This window comes from Pipistrellus hanaki (assembly GCF_964339955.1).
Source record: "Pipistrellus hanaki genome assembly, chromosome: 2".
Taxonomy (NCBI): domain Eukaryota; kingdom Metazoa; phylum Chordata; class Mammalia; order Chiroptera; family Vespertilionidae; genus Pipistrellus; species Pipistrellus hanaki.
Window position 1 is genome coordinate 75,652,088 of NC_140504.1, and position 21,203 is coordinate 75,673,290.

Here is a 21,203-nt window from a genome sequence, read left to right on the forward strand (position 1 = left end):
CATGGCTTTGTCCAGAAGAACATCCAGAAGGTCTCAGGGAAGGTCTCCCAGTCTAATTAGCATATTACCCTTTTATTAGTATAGACAGAGGCCTGGTTCACAGGTGGGGGCTGGCTGGTTTGTCCTGAAGGGTGTCCAGGATCAGGGTGGCCTGGGTGAGGGGCCTGTGATGGTTTGCAGGCCAGCCACACCCCCATGGGGTGAGGGTCCCTGCTGCTGGTGTGTGGTCAGCCTGGGTGAGGGGCTGAGGGCCATTTTCAAGCTGGCCACACCCCCTTCAGGGTGAGGGTTCCTAGTGGGGTGCCTGGCCAGCCTGGGTGAGGGGCTGATGGCTGTTTGAGGGCTGGCCAAGCCCCCTAGTAGGTACCCTTGACTCATGGGCATGTGGGCTGCCTGGGTAAGGAGCTGAGGGCCATTTTCAGGCTGAACACACCCCCTGGCGATCCAGGCCCCCAGCCACTCCTTGAGCAGAGGCTAGGGCTCCCAGCCCCCCCCCCCTTTTTTTAAACACTCCTTGAGTGGAGGCCAGGGCCAGCTGGAAGCCTCGGTTGGCCCTGGTGACCCAGGCTCCAGCCACCTCTTCAGTAGCAGCCAGGGTGGGCGGGAAACGTGGCTCTCTCCATTGCTGGGGGAAACCCAAGCCTCCTGCTTGCTCCAGCTCCATGGCCAATGCCATCTTTGTTGGGTTAATTTGTATACTCACTCCTGATTGGCTGGTGGGTGTAGCAGAGGGACAATTTGTATGTTTCTCTTTTATTAGTGTAGACGAGCTTGGCAAGGGTTGTGAATATATATCTTTGGTTAATCACTTCACCTTCTTTCATCTAGTCCTCCCTACCCCCGTCTCCTCTGACAGCTGCCAGTCTGTTCCATGTATCCCTGAGGATGTTGAGAAAAGAAAACCCTACACAGATTAGTGCAGCCACTGTGGAAAACAGCATGGAGTTTCCTCAAGAAATTAAAATGGAACTGTCTTTGGACCAGTGATTCCACTTCTGTAAATATATCCTAAGAACCTGGAAACACCAATCAGAGAGGATATATGCACCACTATGTTCATAGCAGCACCTATAGTAATAAAAGCCTAGGTGGCCCTCATGCCTCATGTTATCACAAGATAGCCACCACCACACTATCACAAGATGTCCAACGCAAGATGGCGGCCTCATGTTATCACAAGATGGCCACCACAAGATGACCATCACAAGATGGCTGCCACAAGATGGCCGGCAGGGGAGGGCAGTTGTGGGTGATCAGGCCAGCAAGGGAAGGGAGTTGGGGGCAATCAGGCCAGCAGGGGAGGGTAGTTGGGGATGGAGATTGAGCTGGCAGGGGAAGGCAGTTGGGGGTGATTGTGTTAGTAGGGAAGGGCAGTTGGGGGTGACTAGGCCTGCAGGAGAGGGCAGTTTGGGGTGACCAGGGTGGCAGGGGACTGGTTAGGGATTGTTAAGCTGGCAGACAGAAGTAGCTAGGAGCAGTCAGGCAGGCAGGCAGGTGAGTGGGTTAGGAGCCAGTAGTCCTGGATTGTGAGAGGGATGTCCGACTGCTGCTTTAGGACCGATCCCTCAAGGATCCATGCAGGATTGGGCCTAAACCAGCAGTAGGACATCTCCTGAGGGGTCCCAGATTGGAGAGGGTGCAGGCTGGGCTGAGGGACACCACCCACTGCACAAATTTTGTACACAAGGCCTCTTGTTGTTTATAAAATTGGGTGATAATGTATAAAGAGTTTCTAGTCCTATGACACTTATAATATAGTAGCATTATTTTCATTCATTAACCCTAACATTCTGTCTTATAAACATAATACATTTTACTTGCTATTTATTCTTGCTCATTTAGGATATTTACACATTTCCTTATTATAAATGATGTATGTTAATGCACACATGTAGTTTTTCTATATGCCTTATTTTTATCAGATAATATACAATAGTGAATTTAAAGATTATAGTAATTTTAACATGTTGGATACTTATTACCATATGATTTACTACTTAATTTGACCTTATAATAACTTAGAATGAAAAAATTTCTGTTAAACTAATCTATCCTTTGCTTTTGTAATATTTTTTATGTTTCTACATTCACAATTTAGTTATGATTCTACATTCACTATTTAGTTATTCTACATTCACTATTCATATTTACTGTAACTTAAGATTTTATGTTGAAATCTGTCTAATCACTTGGAATTACTTTAAGATAGTTTTGTTGTTAAGGATAACTTGAAATAGCCAATCTAATGAAAGAGTAATATGCAAATTGACTGTGCCCCTGTGACACCCATAAGCAACACCTACCACCCAATCAGGAATGAGTATGCAAATTAACCAAACCAAGATAGTTGCCATGGAGTGAGCAGGAGGCTTGGGCGTCCCCAGTAATGGAGGAAGCCAAACTATCAGCACACCCTGGCCAGCCTAGGCCTTCACTCAAAGTCACAAAGTTTCAATTATACAAGATAAATAAATCCAAACAAAAATGGCAACAGCCATGGAGCTGGAGAGTGAATGAGGTTTGTTTCCCCCTGTGATGGAGAAAGCCAAGCTTCCTCCACACAAGGCTAAAATGTTTCAATTATAGAAGATAAATAAATCCCAGATACCAGGGCCTCCACTTGGGCCACCAGGGGGCGTGGCCAGCCTGCAAACCACCACATGCCCCTCTCCCAGGCTACCCCATACCCTAAGGCAGGGGTCCTCAAACTTTTTAAAGTGGGGGCCAGATCACGGTCCCTCAGAGAGCTGGAGGGCCGGACTATATGAACTACTAATCCCTACTGTAACACCTTGGCTGCGCTCACTGCCCAAAAAACCTGGTGGGCAGGATCAGACTCCCCTGGGGGCTGCATGTGGCCCGAGGGCCATAGTTTGAAGACCCCTGCCCTAAGGGAACCACCACCCTGTTCTGGGACAACCTTCAGGGAAAACCAGCTGGCCCGCACCTGTGCACCAGGCCTCTATCCTATCTAATAAAAGAGTAATGTGCAAATTGACCATCACTCCAACACACAAGATGGCTGCCCACATGTGGTCAAAGATGGTTTCCCCCATGTGGACACAAGATGGCTTCCACAAGATGTCCAGCAGGGGAGGGCAATTAGGAGTTACCAGGTCTGTAAGGGAGGGCAGTTAGGGATGACCAGGCTGGCAGAGGAGGGACGTTGGGGGCAACCGGGCCTGCAGGGAAGGGCAGTTGTGGGGGACCCAGGCCTGTAAGGGAGAGCAGTTGGGGGAGTCCAGGACTAGGGGCACTCAGGCTGGCAGGGGAGCAGTTAGGCATCCATCAGGCTGGCAGGCAGAAGTGGTTAGGGGCAACCAGGAAGGCAGGTAGGCGAGCAGTTGGGAGTCAGCAGTTCTGGATTGTGAGAGGGATGTCCAACTGCCCATTTAGGCCCAATCCTACAGGTTTCATGCCTAAATGAGCAGTCAGACATCCCTCGAGGTGTCTCAGAATGGAGAGGGTGCAAGCAGGGCTGAGGTTCATACCTCCTGTTCATGAATTTCATGTACTGGGCCTCCAGTTTTAAATAATAATTTTTTCTCAACAAATTTTATTCAAAGATGTGTACATTTCCCATTGATAGTAGATGTACTTTTATTCTATGTTAAAACTCTGCATATTAAAAACTGCATTTTTAGGCTATCTCTTCTGTTCTTTTGATCAGAAGTTGTCTTTATCTTTTATTTTGATAAAATACACTTTTTATATTTTAAGGGGATATTCTTGGATGAGAATCCATTTTTTAAATGTCTTATCCAAATGCAATGGCATTACATTTGCATTTATATAACATCTTCATTATCCTAGCAAGAGATGACATTTTAAATGCACAAACGAAATGCACTGAATTTCTGGAAATTATTACAAAAACCTCCTGTCATACTCTCTAAGAAAACTTTTACACAGAAAGTTAAGCAAAACTTCAGTGGAGAAATGAAATCATGAGGAAAGCAATTTCTTAAAAAGCGAGAATTTGAAAATAAAGGGCTTTTTTTTTTGCAAAATCTAGTATAGTGATTCCATCTGTTTGCCATGTTTATGTGTTAACTTTAGACAGTGTAGAATCTGAATTTTTACTTAGCTGTTTTAAATCTTAAACATATTTATTATTCTTAGCTATCTAATAAATAGACAATAATAATTTTAGCCCTCTCGGACTCTAAAATATTGTTCTACAATATCAATCCTATTGGCCAAATTTATGTAAAGGGTAATTTTCCCCATAAGTTGCCTATGGTGCTTTGACACTTTGACTTTGAAAGTCACAGGTATATGACTTCATATCCTCCTCTGACTATGAACCACCAGAAGGGGAAAAGTAAAATTTGTGGAAGTAGATAATGTAACTGAAATTAATTTGAGAAATAAAAAAAAGGAACATTTGTAGAGGACAGTTTAGATAACAATATTTAGTTTTATATCATAGCACATGACTAAGGATTTTGCCATGAAATGTCATTAAAATGTTAATTGTACATGAATAAAGAAAGAGGATATATCAAGGATGCATCCTAAGAAAAGATCTATCAAAATGCTAATGTAATGTAGTTACTATTTGTATTTCATCTATCATTGTAGATTCTTTTTCATTGAGAAAATTAGAATAAAATTATGTTATATTAATAATTTATTTTTAAAATTTTATTTATATAAAATAAATTAATTTCTCATAGGTTAACATTTACTTTTAAAGTATCAATAAATTCTGTGCAAAATATTTACAAGAGACCATCCTTATAAATTGTTTGTTAAATAGAAATAAGTAGTTTTATTTAATAGAAATCACATTTTATTTTTTTTCTATTTTCTTCTTAAATAGGCTAACATTTCCACAGGCAGAAGGAATATTGTAGGTGAAATATATGGAAGACCAGCATAAAAAGGTCATTTAAAAAAAATAACAATATGGAAAATCAGGGAGATTTTTGAAATGGGATAAAAATAACATTTATTTATAACTAGAGGCCTGGTGTACAAAATTTGTGCTCAGGAGGAAGTGTCCCTCAGCCCAACCTGCACCCTCTCCAATCTGGGATCCCGTGAGGAATGTCTGACTGCCCATTTAGGTTCGATCCCAGTAGGATTGGGACTAAATGGGCAGTCAGACATCCCTTCACAATCCAGGACTGCTGCTCCACATTGCTTGCCTGCCAGCCTTTCTGATTGCCCCTAACCACTTATGCCTGCCAGCCTGATCACCCCCTCACTACTCTCCTGCCAGCCTGATTGATGCCTAACTTCTCCCCTGTTGGCCTGATTGCCCCTAACTGCCCTCCCCTACAGGCCTGGTCACCCCAACTCCTCTCCCCTGCAGGCTTGGGTTCCCCCCTCCAAATGCCCTTCCCTACAGGCCCAGTCTCCTCCAACTTCCCTCCTTTGCCAAACTAGTCACCCCTAACTGCCCTCCCCTACAGGCTTGATCACCCCCTACTGCACTCCCTTGCAGACCTTGTGCCTCCCAACTACTCTCCCATGCTGGCCATCTTGTGGTGGCCATCTTGTGTCCACATGGGGGCAGCCATCTTGTGTGTGGGAGTGATGGTCAATTTGAATATTAATCTTTTATTAGATAGGATAGAGGTCTGGTGCATGGGTGGGGGCCAGCTGGTTTGCCCTGAAGGGTGTCCCGGATCAAGGTGGGGGTTCCCTTGGGGCGTGGGGCAGCCTGGGAGAGGGGCCTGTGGGGGTTTGCAGGCTGGCCACGCCCCCTGGTGGCCCAAGTGGAGGCCCTGGTATCTGGGATTTATTTATCTTCTATAATTGAAACTTTTTAGCCTTGAGAGGAGGCCAGGGCAGGTGAGACTGGACGGGAAACTTGGCTTTCTCTGTAATCGGGGGCAACCTTAGCCTCTTGCTCGTTCCGTGGTCACAGCCATCTTGGTTGAGTTAATTTGCATACTCACACCTGATTGGCTGGTAGATGTGGCTTGTGGGCACAATGGAGGTATGGTCAATTTGCATGTTTCTCTTTTATTCATGTGGATCCTGCCTGATGATTTGCAGCTAAAATCTAACATTTTTAGGCATCTTAAAATTAATACCTTTAATACTTTATACATGTAAAACTAACATAAGCTGGCAGCAGTCCAATTAATACCATTCAAATGGTTGAAATATCTTTTTTAGTAAATAATTTTTCAGGTCAGTTATAGTTTAAGTATATAATTAAGTGGAATTTAAAAGTGTTTAATTGTGCAGCTATTAATACAAGTATCTCACATTTTGTAAAACAGCTAAATAAAAACAGCAGTTGAGGAGATCCAACATGGTGGCCAACAGGACTACAGGGAGGGAGAGAGTGTGTCAGAGTAAAGTATTTTGAGGGGCGTGTGGTATGTGTATGGTGAGTGAGGGATAGATAGATATCTCAGGAGTCCCAGGCAGTGACAGTCCAGGCTCTCCTAGATGGGGAGACCCTGCTACCACAGTGGGCACCCCAGGCTGGCTTGGCTTTGGCAAGGAACCTATGCCATCTTCTAGAGGGGAGCAACGGAGGCCAGGAGTGCTGCCACATCAACATCCAGACTGACCTCAGACAGCACCCTCAGACCTGTGCAGAGAGCCAGATGCCAGCCATAACCTTCATGGAACCACCACCATGCTTGGCGGTGAGCAGCATAGTACCATGATGTGAGTCTCAGTTGTCTGCAGTGAGTGCACACAAGACAGATCTCCTGAGCTGTGCCTCCTAGCTGGAGCCCAAACCCAGAGTCCCAGGACCCTGTGCTTCAGATCCCTGTGCTACCAGTGCAAGCCACGGGCACCCCACTCCCTACTCCATCCCTGATTCCAATACAGAACCTCAGCTGGTGTGTGCTGCACCCTCTGCCCAGACAGAGCCCGTGGCCAGGGAGCACCCCAACCCCAGCACAGACAGAGCTCCCCCTGCCACCAGCACAGACAGACCCTTTGGCTGGTATGTATCCCATCACCGGCACAGTCAGAGGCACAGTCCAGTGTGTGCTACACCCCTGGCAGAGACAGATCCTTGGGCCAGTGGGTGCTCTGCCAGCAGCACAGACAGAGCCTTTGGCTGGTGTGTACCTCTCCCTGGGCACAGACTTTGTTCTGTGAGCACTCTGCACCCAGTACAGAAAGAGCTGACACCCAGCATGTGCCCTAGCAGCAGCCCAGATCAGAACTACTGGTGAGACCTATTATGCCAAGCCACAAGTCACAGGACCATCTGCAAGTGCACCGCCACAGGGATATAGGGCACCATCCCATTTGCACCCGCAGCCAGTGCCAGAGCTGCCACTTGCACCCGCAGCCAGCACCGGAGCCATTGCTCACAACCGCTGCCAGCTCCCAGTGCTGGTCCCAATCACTCAGTGCCGTCAGTGCATGCGAGCTGAGGCTGCCAGCCCCATCCACCCCTGAGGCTTCTTCACCTTCCCCTCCTCCTTAGGGGTGATCAGGGAAGCAGCTGCCGCTCGCACTCACTGATGGTGCCAGCCCTACTAGTACTCACTGCTGGTGCCGGCCCCAATCTCTAAGTGGTCAGTGAGTGGGTGGGGCAGTGGTGGGAGCAGGATTGCCAGCAGACAGAGGTTGGGAGCAGTGGCAGGAGGTGGCCACCAGGGACAAGGAGGATGGGGTGAGATCTGCCCCTGTGCCCACCACAGGCTCTCTGCCCACAGTTCATTTCAAGGTGCACAAATTCATGCACTAGGCCCCTAGTCATAATAATAAAGGGATCCATACAACAAGAAAATATAATGCTGGTAAATATATATGTACCCAATGCAGGAGCACCCAAAAACATAAACAAATTCTGGAAGATACAAAGGAGAGATTGACAACAATACAATCATTAGGGAACTTTAATTGCCCATTAACGTCACTGGAAAAATCCTCTAGACAAAAAAGTCAGCAAAGAAACAGCAATCCTACATGACTCATAGATCAGATGGACTTAATATCTTCAGAACATTTCACCCAAAGTTATGGAGTATATATTCTCAAGTGCACAGGGGACATATTCAAAGAGAGACCATGTTTTGGGACACAGGCAAAGTCTCTTCAAATTCAAGAAGATTGAAATTATATAAAGCATCTTCTCAGATCACAATGGCATAATATTAGAAATCAACTACAATAAAAATAATCATAAAAATTTAAACACTTGGAGGCTAAATAGCATGCTATTAAACAATAATTGGGTTACCAAAGAGATCAAAGAAGAAATTAAAAACATCCTGGAAATAAATTACAATCCAAAATTTATGGGAAACAGTGAAAGCAGTCCTGAGAGGAAAGTACATAGTTCTACAGGCCTACCTCAAGAAATAAGGATAACTTGTAATGAATTATCTAACTCTACAACTTAAAGAATTAGAAAGAAAGCAACAAGAAAAGCCCAAAGTGAAAAGAAGGAAGTAAATAATAAAGATCAAAGTGGAAATGACATAGACACACACACACACACACACACACACACACACACACACACACTACGAAAGACCAATGAAACCAAGAGTTGGTTCCTTGAAAGGATAAACAAGATTGATGAACCTCTAGCCAGACTCACCAAGAAGCAAAGAAAGAGGACCCAAATAAACAAAATCAGAAATGAAAGAGATGAAATAATAACAGACCCCACAGAAATACAAAGAATTGTACAATAAAAAAAAATACCATGAACAAATCTATTTAAAAAAAACTGGTCAACCTAGAAGAAATGGACATATTCCTAGAAAAAAACGATCTTCCAGAATTTAATCAGGAAGAATAAAAAAATTTGAATAACCAAAACAGGTTTGGCTTAGTGGATAGAGAGTTGGCCTGCAGACTGCAAGGTCCTGGGTTTGATTCCGGTCAAGGGCATATACCTTGGTTGCGGGCACATCCCCGGTAGGGCTTGTGCAGAAGGCAGCTGGTTGATGTTTCTCTCTCGACATTTCTAGCTCTCTATCCCTCTCCCTTCCTCTCTGTAAAAAATCAATAAAATATATTTTAAAAAATTGAATAGACCAATAACTATGGAGAAAATTGAAGCAGTAATAAAAACTTCCAATAAACAAAAGCTCTTGGATAGATGGCTTCACAGGGGAGTTTTACCAAAGATTCAAAGAATAAAACCTACTCTCCTCAGATTATTCTAAAACATTCAAGAGGAAGGAATACTTCCATGTTCTTTCTATGAAACCACCATTACCCTAATCCCAAAACCAAATGAAGACACTGCAACAAAAGAGAATTACAGGCCAATATTCTGATAGGTGCAAAAATCCTCAACAAAATTCTAGCAAACTGGATCATTAGAAAGATCATACACCATGACCAAGTTGGATTTATTCTGGAATGCAAGGATGGTATAATATCTTCAGATCAATAAATGTGATACACCACATAAACAAATTGAGAGATAAAAAATCACATAATAATATTAATTGATGCAGAAAAGCTTTTGAAAAAAATCCAATACACTTTCTTGATAAAAATCCTCAGCAAAGTGGGAATAGAGGGATCATATCTCAACAGAATAAAAACCTTATATGACAAACCTACAGCTAACATTATATTCCATTGGCAAACACTAAAACCATTTCCCCTTAGATCAGGAACAAACAGGGATGCCCACTTTCACCATGCCTGCTTGGCACAGTACTGGAAGTGCTAGCCATGGTGATCAGACAATAAGAAGAAATAAAAAGCATCTGAGCCGAAACTGGTTTGGCTCAATGGATAGAGCGGCGGCTTGAAGACTGAAGGGTCCTGGGTTTGATTCTGGTCAAGGGCATGTACCTTGGTTGCGGGCATATCCCCAGTGGGGAGTGTGCAAGAGGCAGCTGATCGATGACTCTCTCTAATCGATGTTTCTAACTCTCTCTCTCTCTCCCTTCCTCTCTGTATAAAATCAATAAAAAAATATATAAAAAGCATCTGAATTGGAAAAGAATTAAAACTGTCATTATTCACAAGTAATATATTATACACAAATAATATATTCACAAATTATATATTTCTATGTCATACGTAGAAAACCCTAAAGACTCCATAAAAAAACTACTAGATTTAAAAAATGAATTCAGCAATGTAGCATGATGCAAAATTCTATACTGCTGTAAAAAAGAAAGAACTCTTAGCATTCACAACAGCATGGATGGATATGGATAGCATTATGCTAGGGGAAACAAGCCAGTCAGAGAACAATAGATATTCTGTGATGTCAATAATTTGTAAAATTTAATGAATAACATAAACTGATGAGCAAAAATAGAGCCAGAGCATAGATGCATTGAACAGACTGTCAAACCTCAGAGGGAAGGCAGCGGAGAGGGGAGGATAAGCGATCAACCAAAGGACGTGTAGGCATGCATATAAACATAACCAGTGGACACAGACACTAGGGGGGTGAAAACATGAGCTGGGAGGTGGAAAGTTGGAGGTGGCTGGGAATAGGTCAATGGGGAAAAAAGGAGACATATGTAATATTATATGTAATTCTTTAAACAATAAAGAATTAGTAAAAATAAACATTTGGATGATAAAAATAAAAACAGCAGTTGAACATTTTATTTATTTACTAGAGGACTAGTTCATGAAATACATGCATGGTGGGGTCCCCTCAGCCCAGCTTGCACCCTCTCCAATCTGGCACCCCTTGGGGGATGTCCAACTGCCGGGCCTAAACCAGCAGTTGGATATCCCTCTCACAATCCAGGGCCACTGGCTCTTAACTGCTCACCTGCCTGCCTGCCTGCCTGCCTGATCATCCCTAACTGCCCCCCACCAGTGTGGTAACCCCTTATGGCCCCCACTGCCAATCTAGTCTCCCCTAACTGCTCCCCTCTGCTGGCCTCGTGGCCCCCCTGCTGACTCAGTTGACACCTCCCTCCACCCCCCACCCCCCGCAGGCTTGGTCACTCCACACACCCTGCTGTTTGGTCATTTGGTCATCCCTAACTAACCTCCCTGCCAGTCTGATTGCCCCATGCACCCTGCTGCTCAGTTGTTTGGTCGTCCCTCACTAACCCCCCTGACAGCCTAGTCACCACTATTTGTTCAGTAGTCAGTAGTCCATTTGGTTGCGATGGTCGCTTAGGCTTTTATAAATATATACTGTATATATATCTCCTCATTGAGGATATTTTTCCATTGAATTTTAGAGAGAGGGAATGACAGAGAGATATATCAATGTGAGAGAAATACACTGATTGGCTGCCTCATGCATGTGCCCTGACTGGGGTCTCTGTCAGGGAGGACCCTCCAACCTATGTATGTGCCCTTAAATAGAATCAAACCTGGGACTCTTTGGTCTGCAGGTCAATGCTCTAACCACTGAGAAAACCTACTAGGGCTTTTGAACATTTTAAATATTCAAAATGTGCAGCACATTAGACATTAGTAGGAACTTACTCCCTATTTCTAGAATCTGAATGTGTACGTCATATCTATAATTAACCAACACATTTATCTTTATGAAAAGAAATAAAAAAAACTTAAAATTTTAAAATTATGAGATAGGACATAACTTTCAAATAAACTTATGCAAATATAATCTAAATTCATAGATAGAAAATAGCTAATCATCCACTATTTATATAAAAAGTAAATAACAGAAGAAATCCATTTACATGAGTATTCTATATAATAGAAGGCTAATATGCAACCTGTCCCCTTGACTGGGACTTCCTTGTTCATAAGTCAATGCTTAACCACTGAACCACACCACCAGGCTAAAATAAGGTTTTAAAGACAAAATGAAAGGGGATTTCTACTCATATAGATATATTTATCATTTTTGGTAAGTTATTTACATGCTTTATAGAAGATTACTTAAGCTGGGACCGGTTTGGCTCAGTGGATAGAGCGTCGGCCTGCGGACTGAAAGACCCGGGGTTCGATTCCAGTCAAGGGCATGTACCTTGGTTGCGGGCACATCCCCAGTAGAGGGTGTGCAAGAGGCACCTGATCGATGATTCTCTCTCATCGATGTTTCTAACTCTCTATCCCTCTCTCTTCCTCTCTGTGAAAAATCAATAAAATATATTTTTTTAAAAAAAAGATTACTTAAGAAATATATAATATGATTACAAAATAAACTGGTGTACAAAATAGGTCCAGAGACATGGAAGTATGGAACACAATGATGAATTTCAGAAAGAAGGAGGGCAGGGAGGGTGAAAAGAGATTAACCAACAATTTCATATGCATCTATACATAGGCCATGATCACAGACAATAATAAGTCTAAGACCTGGGTTAGAGTGAGAGCCTGGTAGAGAAGAAGTAAGGGAGGATATAGCTATTGATACCTTAGCAGAGCACAAAGGTATCAATAGCTATGAAATATATCATTAGATTCCTTAGCATATCAAAATAATAAAGATAGTATTAGGCAAATTAGAAAACTATAGTTCAATTTTTGTTTTTTAATTTTTTATTATTAAATACTTTGCTTACTGCCTAAAATGATAAATGTGTGGTCAGACAACTAGGGTCTCTTTCATAAAACCAGATCAATGAAATATTAACATTCATTGCCTATCATATCAATATTTAATCACTTACTATTTTATATGTATTTTTAGGACTAGTATACTTAGTAAGGTATCAGGCATTCAGTTCTTGAAAATGTATATTGAATTGTATCATATCAATATTGTAAGATTTTGATTATTTGAAAGGAAAAGAGTAAAGGGAAGACTATTTTTTATTAAGATTGTTGATGTATTAGTAGAAATATTAAAAGTACAGTAAGATTTTATTATTTTATACTAAAGAAAATAGTTACCTTTCTTGCTAAATGTGCAAATGTGAATTTCTCAGAGAAACAGTTGATGACTAAAGGGCAGTTGCTTAAAATAAAGTTTAGGATTAAACAAATTTCTTAACAATATATGATCAAAGAAAAAGCATAATTGCTATTAAAGAAGTTTAGTGTTGATTAAAATCTTTTGTTGCAAATTCTGTAAGTATAGCACCAGGATTTAGTGAGCATGAAACTTAGTACATGCAATAATATTTTCTTGTTACTTTCTAGACAAATTCCTAGTTAAATTAAAACTCCCCCCCCCCTTTTTTTTAAACAAGCCATTTTTAAATATTCATTTCAGAGAGGAAGGGATTAGGAGAGAAAGAATCATCAATGATGAGAGAGAATCATTGATTGGCTGCCTCCTGCACACCCCCTCCTGGGAATTGAACCTGCAACCTGGGCATGTGTCCTTGGCTGGAATTAAATCCAGACCCTTCAGTCTGCAGGCTGATGCTCTATCAGTGAGCTCAACCGGCTAAGCTTTTTCCTTATTTATTTATTTATTTTTTTTAAGTCCAACTTCCTGGAGTAGTCTTCTTTTATATATTAACAGAGTTTTCTCTTCTATTTATGATCCGTTCAAGTATTATTATATTATCAAGAAAGGTGTTTTTTGTTCTTCTGTGTAAAATTGCCCATGTCCTCAATACTTCCACATCATTTTTTTCTTAATTCTTCTTCATGGGACATGTCCTTATTCAACATTAAAATATAATGTCCATGAAGACAGGGACACTGTTAATCATTTATTTGTTTTTCTTTCTTTTTTTGTTTTTTGTTGCTATAACCCAAGCACATAGAAAAATAAAATTCCAGACAGATAGCAAATATTCAATATTTTTTAAAACATATTTTATTGATTTTTTTTTTTTTTTTTTTTTTTTTTTTTTTTTACAGAGAGGAGTAAAGAGTTAGAAACACCAATGAGAGGGAAACATTGATCAGCTGCCTCTTGCACACCCCCTACTGAGACTATGCCCGCAACCAAAGTACATGCCCTTGACTGGAACTGAACTTGGAACCCTTCAGTCCACAGGCCGACACTCTATCCACTGAGCCAAATCGGTTAGGGCCAATAAATATTTTTGAATGAATTAATAAATTCACAAAGATGAACTCAAACCATCTCCAATTTCTGTTAATGCAATTGACAGAGATATATTAAGTTATACATAATGTAGATTGAGGATATTCTTAGTCAAATAATACATCATTCTTGCTATCAAGAAACTTACATATTGGTTAGGAAAGCAAACTATTACAAAATACAATTATGGTCCAGGGAGATAGAACTCTGAGCACTATTATACACAATTGACTGGGAGCAATTCAATTTATGTACTTGACTGACTGGGAGCAGTTCAAATTCTTTATTTAAGCCTAAGGGAATTAATTGTTAAGGTCTATGGGACTTTTCTATATCATTCATTTATTCAAAAGATGCATGCCACAAAATGGCAGCAAACTTGAAGTAATTTAATGTTTCTCAGGAGTGAAAACAAAGTTTACAGTCATCCAGACTCTATTACAATTTAATATTTGGATGGACCATAAAGTCATTTAGTTATGATGAACTAGACTGGCATTTCAATTATCCTCCATAAATAAAATATTCAGTGCACCTTTCAGAAGAGAAACAACTTTTCCTGAGGAGACAGTAAAATTTTGCCCTTCAATGTAAGTTGTCTGTAGTTTTAAAATTATTTTCTTAGGTTTAAAGATATATGAAAAATACAAATAGTATAGCATATCTGTTACTTTAAATTATGGTTATTGCCTTTTTCAACTAATCATGCCACTGGCTTATATTCAGTGTATTTTGGTGAGCATTTAGAACTTTTATACAATTTTTTTTTACTTTGAATAGATGCACAGATTTTAGAAAATAGAATATTTGCTGTCAAAATTTTGAAAACACAATGCAGACTGTGAGAAATATCAGGTCATAAAATTCATTAAAATACAGATATAAAGATGCATGTATGTTTACAGTGTCCCTAGTTACCTACTCTAGCAATGTACAAAATGTTGGCATTTGAAATAGACTGTATTACCTAAAGGAAGTGAACTGTAAATTAAATATACATATTACGTTTATAAATATATGAATAATTTTGTTTATTTACATCTATTTCAGTGTCAGTTCAATTCATTCATGAGCAAATATATTAAATGTGCAATCAAAACGTGAGCCTACGGCAAGACCTAAACAGAATAGTCACCCAGTGGCACAGACTGGAGTGTTGAATGTATATTTTAAGAAACCAATGAATTGGACAATCTGCTCCTGACAATAATTACTTTAAAGACCCTTTAGCAAATGTCAGCAGAACTGGTTTGTAATTTAGCATACCTTTTACTCTGGCCCCTAAGGGTTTTTGCACATGTCAGAATATCTACAAACAAAATTTGTTTCAGGTTGACTCTCCATGATTAACATTTTCCCTTACTGTCTCTGACCAGAATAATCCCTTTTACTGAATTGCACATCCTAGTTTTCCTATCATGAACTAAAGATTCAAATTAAATATTTTCTATGTGTTGCTTTCTGGTTTTGATCTGTAAATGAAACATCTTGAAGGACTACTTAAATAAACTAAGAAAATAGAAGGTTACAAATATAGCTCTTAGGGGTTATAGGAGACAGTTAATTAAGGTTTATTGCAAAGATTTCTAATTATGAGAGTCACAGTCTTAAATCTAAAATCTTATTTATCCAACTAGAATCAGAATAATCAAGGAATGTTTCACATAACTACAGCTAAGTGCTTCTAAGTGATTTGGCAAACAGTTTTTCTTTTTTTTTTTTTAACATTCGTTTAATCGTAAACAGATAACAAACAATTAAGGCAAGGTTGTTTAATGTAGTTTTCTTAATATCTATTAAATATGAGAAATGATTACCTGGATGAAGAGCCAATTTAGGGTAAACTTCCTCTTTATCCTCATCCATCGCATCGCATATATCGAGCAGTGAAAGTATAGTTAACACAACTGTCTATATATTTTGGCCTGTAATATTTTATTTCTTTACTCATGTAAGGGTCACCTCATAAACAATATTACTAGTATTATGATGCTGATTTTCTTTTCCTTAATTGTGGCCCTGATAATATACCAAAATTTTCTAATAAATGCTGACTCTCTAACTTGTTTTGGCGAATTTGCAGACACCCACTCACTTCTCCAAAGTTTAATTTAAATCTCCAGTTTCTTCCTCAAATCCTTCTGTACCTCTGCAATAGACCAACTACTTAGATGCTCTGGGTACACTAGTTGCCAATGCTTCACTCCTCAACTGCTCAACCTTCCCTTGGTTCCTTCTACTTAAAATTCTTCCCCTTCTTCCAGCCTCATTTTGCCTAGTCACCTTCTAGTCATCTCTTAAAACAGAACTAATTTAAATGTTGTTTCCTCAGAAAGAGCAGCCGTTATCCTCCGCACCTGGAGAATACATGCTATTAAAATGTCCTGAGCTCCTCTCCTTTGTAGGACTTAACCACAGTACTAATTACATACTTGTCAAGTTACCTATGCAGTATCTGCCTCCCCACCAGAGGGTGAGGTTTAAGGACTCGTTTATCATTGTTCATCTGTTGAACAAATTAAAGGTTTATGAATAGCACATATTGCTTTTATTTTTTAGTATAAAAACAATAATATGTAACCTATAGATAATGAAACAAATCATTTACTGTGGTCCCTCCAGTTTAATAAAATTTCATGTGTTGTCAAATAACTTTGAAAAAAATGTCACTCAGGCACTTCAAAGAGAATTTCCAAAGATAAGCAAATAAAATAATCAGAAAAACCTTACTGAATCTGCAGTTGTAAAAGTATTATCTTTTCAAGGCTGAAGTTTAGTTCTTGGACACTCCAGTTTCTATAAGCTCCTCTTTTACCCAATGAGGATCTGGCTTCTTTTGATATAAAAATAACAACTGATACATCCACAGATGAATGGCTTCATAATGTTACTCTTGCCTGGAGCATCTGCATTTTTTCATGATGTGAGTCTCTAATGTCAGAACTTCAGGCACAAAGAGATAGGGGCTTCTTGGTGTTTCTAAAAATTACGACATGAGATTGTCACTCAGGCATGCAAGGCTGGTCATATTTAATAATGTGTGGCAATATTTTAGTTCAATTTTGGACTTTTACACATTTTCCAAATAAAATTTAAAAGTTTGTTGATTTTTTTTATTACTAATTAGAGGCCCAGTGCATGAAATTAATGCTCGAGGTCGGTGTATCCCTCAGCCCAGCTGCAATCTGGGATGCTTTGATGGATGTCCTACTACCCTATTAGGCCTGATCCTGGTAGGTTAGGTTCCTAAATGGGCAGCTGGACATCCCTCTCACAATCCAGGAGTGCTGACTCCCAACTGCTCACCTGCATACCTTCCTGATTGTCCCTAACTGCTTCTGCCTGTCAGCCTGATTGATGTCTAATCACCCCCCTGCCAGCCTGTTTGTCCAAACTTCCCTCCTCTGTCGGCCTGGTCACCCCTAACTGCCCTCCCCTGCAGGCTTGATCACTTCCAACTGCCCTCCCTTGAAGGCCTGGTCCCTCCAAACTTCCTCCCCGCTGGCCATCTTGTGGTGGCCATCTTGTGTCCACATGGGGGCAGCCATCTTGTGTGTGGGAGTGATGGTCAATCTTCATATTACACTTTAATTAGATAGGATAGAGGCCTGGTGCATGAGTGGGGGCCAGCTGGTGTGCCCTGAAAGGTGTCCTGGATCAAGATGGGGGTTCCCTTGGAAAATGGGGCAGCCTGGGAGAGGGGCGTGTGGTGGTTTGCAGGCCAGCCATGTCCCCTGGCGATCTAAGTGGAGGCCCTGTTATGTGGGATTTATTTATCTTCTATAATTGAAACTTTGTAGCCTTGAGTGGAATCCAGGGTTTCTGGAAAGCTTGGCTTCCTCCATTACTGGGGAAACCCAAGCCTTCTGCTTGCTCTGTGATTGCAGCCATCTTGGTTGGGTTAATTTGCATATTCACTTCTGATTGGCTGGTGGGCATGGCTTGTGGATGAGTGGAGGTATGATACATTTGCATATTACTCTTTTATTAGATAGGATCACACATTAAAATAGTCAAATTAAATTAGGAATAATCATTCCTTAATATTATTCTAAAAGATAGATTTATTAGGGAAGATTGCTTATGAACATTTTCCTTCTAAAATGTATAGTCTCAATATATTGATATTATAACTTATTTCATTCTTACTATACCTTCTGTCCTTACAACAATAGTTTTAATGAAGTGAAAATTTATATTCTATTCTCTGCTAAGTGGAAAAGCACAATAAATAAACTTTCTCCTAATCTCAGAATGAAAGGCTGCTATATGTATGTATAAAATTATGATGCATATTAACATACATCTTTAATTTTAGATATATTGTTTTTATACTAATGCAATTATTTATACCCTATAGTTAAAAATAGTTATGCTGGGATGTATTTTTTGTTAATTAGGTAGCATCAAAAGAGCCTTAGAAATAATCTGCTAAAGCAGAGAATAACAAAAGACCCTAATCTGTTCTGTCCTGGAGGTATATTTGTCAATATTTTGTTGATGTTGTGGGAAAGAAGAAAAAAGAGAAGAAATAAGAATTCAATTTTGAGCCCTAACTGGTTTGGTTCAGTGGATAGAGGGTCGGCCTGTGGACTGAAGGGTCCCAGGTTCAATTCTGGTCAAGGGTACCTTGGTTGCAGGCACATCCTCAGTTGGGGGTGTGCAGGAGGCAGTTGATTGATGGTTCTCTCTCATTGATGTTTCTAACTCTTTATTCCTCTCCCTTCCTCTTTGTAAAAAAATTAATAAAATATATTTTTTAAAAGAATTTCATTTTGAACAACTGTAAAGCAACTTCTATGAAGTAGAGCTATTTGTTAAATAAAGGGGAAAATTGCATAGTAAAGACAGAGATGGTGATTGTGTGATACTATTGGTCTTTGCTTTATTTTTTTGATGCATTTCTGAAGACATCAGCAATGTGAAATATATAATATTTTGAATAAAATAGTCACAGGCATTTCAAATATGTTTAGTAGAATATTAAAATTTCTTCCTGCATATTTTACAGGTTTAGCAATGTTTTTTAAACCCCTTCCCCCAATAATTATAGGTTCACATTGCTCTACTCCTAATCACTAATCCTCTGGCCACTAACAAATTCTCCAAATGTGTTATTTCAAGAATGCTATACAAGTGAATCATACAGTATGCCAACTTTTGAGATTGGTTTTTATATCCAACACTGTGCCCTTAAAGTTAATCCAAGAGCTTGTATCAATAGTCTTTTAATTGCTGAGTTGTATTCCACCACTTTCTATATACTTTTATTTAAAACTAGAGGCCCAGTGCACAAAATTCATCCATTGGGGAAGGGGGTCCCTTAGCACAGCCTGCCCCCTCTCACAGTCTGGGAGCCCTCAGGGGATGTCCTACTGAAGGACACAGTCAGGCCTTCCTCGGCAGGAGGCACCTGGGCTGATCAGGGGAAAGTGCCACCCAATCACCCTGCTGCTACTGTCATTGCCAGCCGCCACGGCCGCCAAGGTGTTTTCATCAACATGGACTCCAGTTCCTTCACCACGAAAAGAAATGACAACTTTCTTTAGGCATTTTCAAGATGTCTGCTTCATAAGATATGATATTTCTTTATTTCTCTTTTTAAATCCTCACCTGGGGGTATTTTTCCATTGAATTTTAGAGAGCATGGAAGAGAGAGGGAAAGACAGGGAGAAACATCAATGTGAGAGGGAGAGACACATTGATTGGTTGCCTCCTGGATGAGCTCTGACCTGGGACCTGGCCAAGGAGAAGCTTGCAACTTAGGTATATGCCCTTGATCATGAACTGGCTAGCATAGGATGTGACATTTCTTAGCTCCTCCAGCACCGAATCTTCATTTTTTCCCCTCCAGGAGTGAGGTGGAAAAACCCTAGATCACCTTCTTGGATTCTTATTACCCAAGTTACCAAGAACACTGTGAGAAGCATATAGGGAGCCTAGCCAATGAGCAGTCAGAAAAGGTGTTCCCTCTGGAGGGATTGCTGGCACACCATGTGTGTCCACTCTGGGCCTGCTCCAGCTGCACCATGGTGGCTTGGGTAGACACCCCCTGTGTGTGTGTTCACTCCAGGCCTCCTCCACCCACACTGTGCCTCACAAGCACACAGTCCCCTCCCACCCATCTGTGCATACAGCCTCCTCCTAAGCCAGTTGTGACAGTTACAGTGTCCCGGCTAATTTGCATATTACCTCTCCCTCCCTCCCTCCCTCCCTCTCTCTCTCTCTCTCTCTCTCTCTCTCTCTCTCTCTCTATATATATATATATATATATATATATATATAGATATATAGATATATATATAGATATAGATATAGATATAGATATAGATATAGATATAGATATTGATATAGATGATATAGATATAGATATAGATATAAATATCAATATATATGTTGCTTTTAGTGCTTGTTATGGGCTGAACTGCATCCTCCTAAAATTCATATGTTTAAGTCCCAACCTTGGTACCTCAGAATGTGACCATATTTGGAGATAAGGTCTTTAAGTCTAGGATACAGACACACACAGAGGAAAGACCATGTGAAGACACAGGGAGAAAATGGCTATTTACAAGCCAAGGAGAGAGGCTTCAGAATGAGTTCAACCCTGCTGACACCTTGATCTTAGACTTCTAGTATCCAGAACTGTGAGAAAATAAATTTCTGTTGTTAAAGTCCCTGGTCTATGGCATCTGTTATAACAGACCTAGAAAAATAAATACAGTGTTTGAACACAGTTTTATCTTTATACATTTGTTTCATATGTATATTCATATGAAACAATACTTTCTTCCATAAGAGAATAATTTATGAATGCTTCTCAAAGGGAATTTTTAAAATCTCTGAAGCTTTTCCTTTATTACTCTGCAATAAATTATTATGGAAGAATTAAAGAGAATATACAATTATATAAAAATTATAGGAGTATTTGGACCCAACTAAATCTATAGCATTATAAAGAGAACATTTAACTGAAAGCAACTGGATTTTTTAAAAAAATATATAGTTTAACTACTTTTTACAAACTGCACTTAAATAGCACCATTTGGACATATTCTAAATATTTTGCTATTTCTTTTCAGAGTAGATCATGGTTAAATATGTTGACTGAAATCTTTTCACTATATAGATATAAATTATAATTAACATAAATTCTTACTATTTGCTTTATTTATGGAAAAAGGGATGGCAGCATAAATGGGGCAACATAATTTCTATTCATATAATATTTTTATGTCTAAATTCATTAGTAATATGAACTGACACATTAAGATATATTGGAGTATATAGGATTATATAAAAAACATAAATGTATAAACAATAGAGAGAAGCACTGTATCTAATTAAT

At 40.0% G+C, this 21,203-nt stretch overlaps 1 protein-coding gene across 1 annotated transcript in view; it reads right to left on the minus strand.

Moving 5' to 3' along the window:
- Positions 1 to 21,203, minus strand: part of EPHA6 (EPH receptor A6) — an 848,112-nt gene that overhangs the window by 476,581 nt on the left and 350,328 nt on the right. The gene's annotated exons all lie outside the window — the stretch shown is intronic.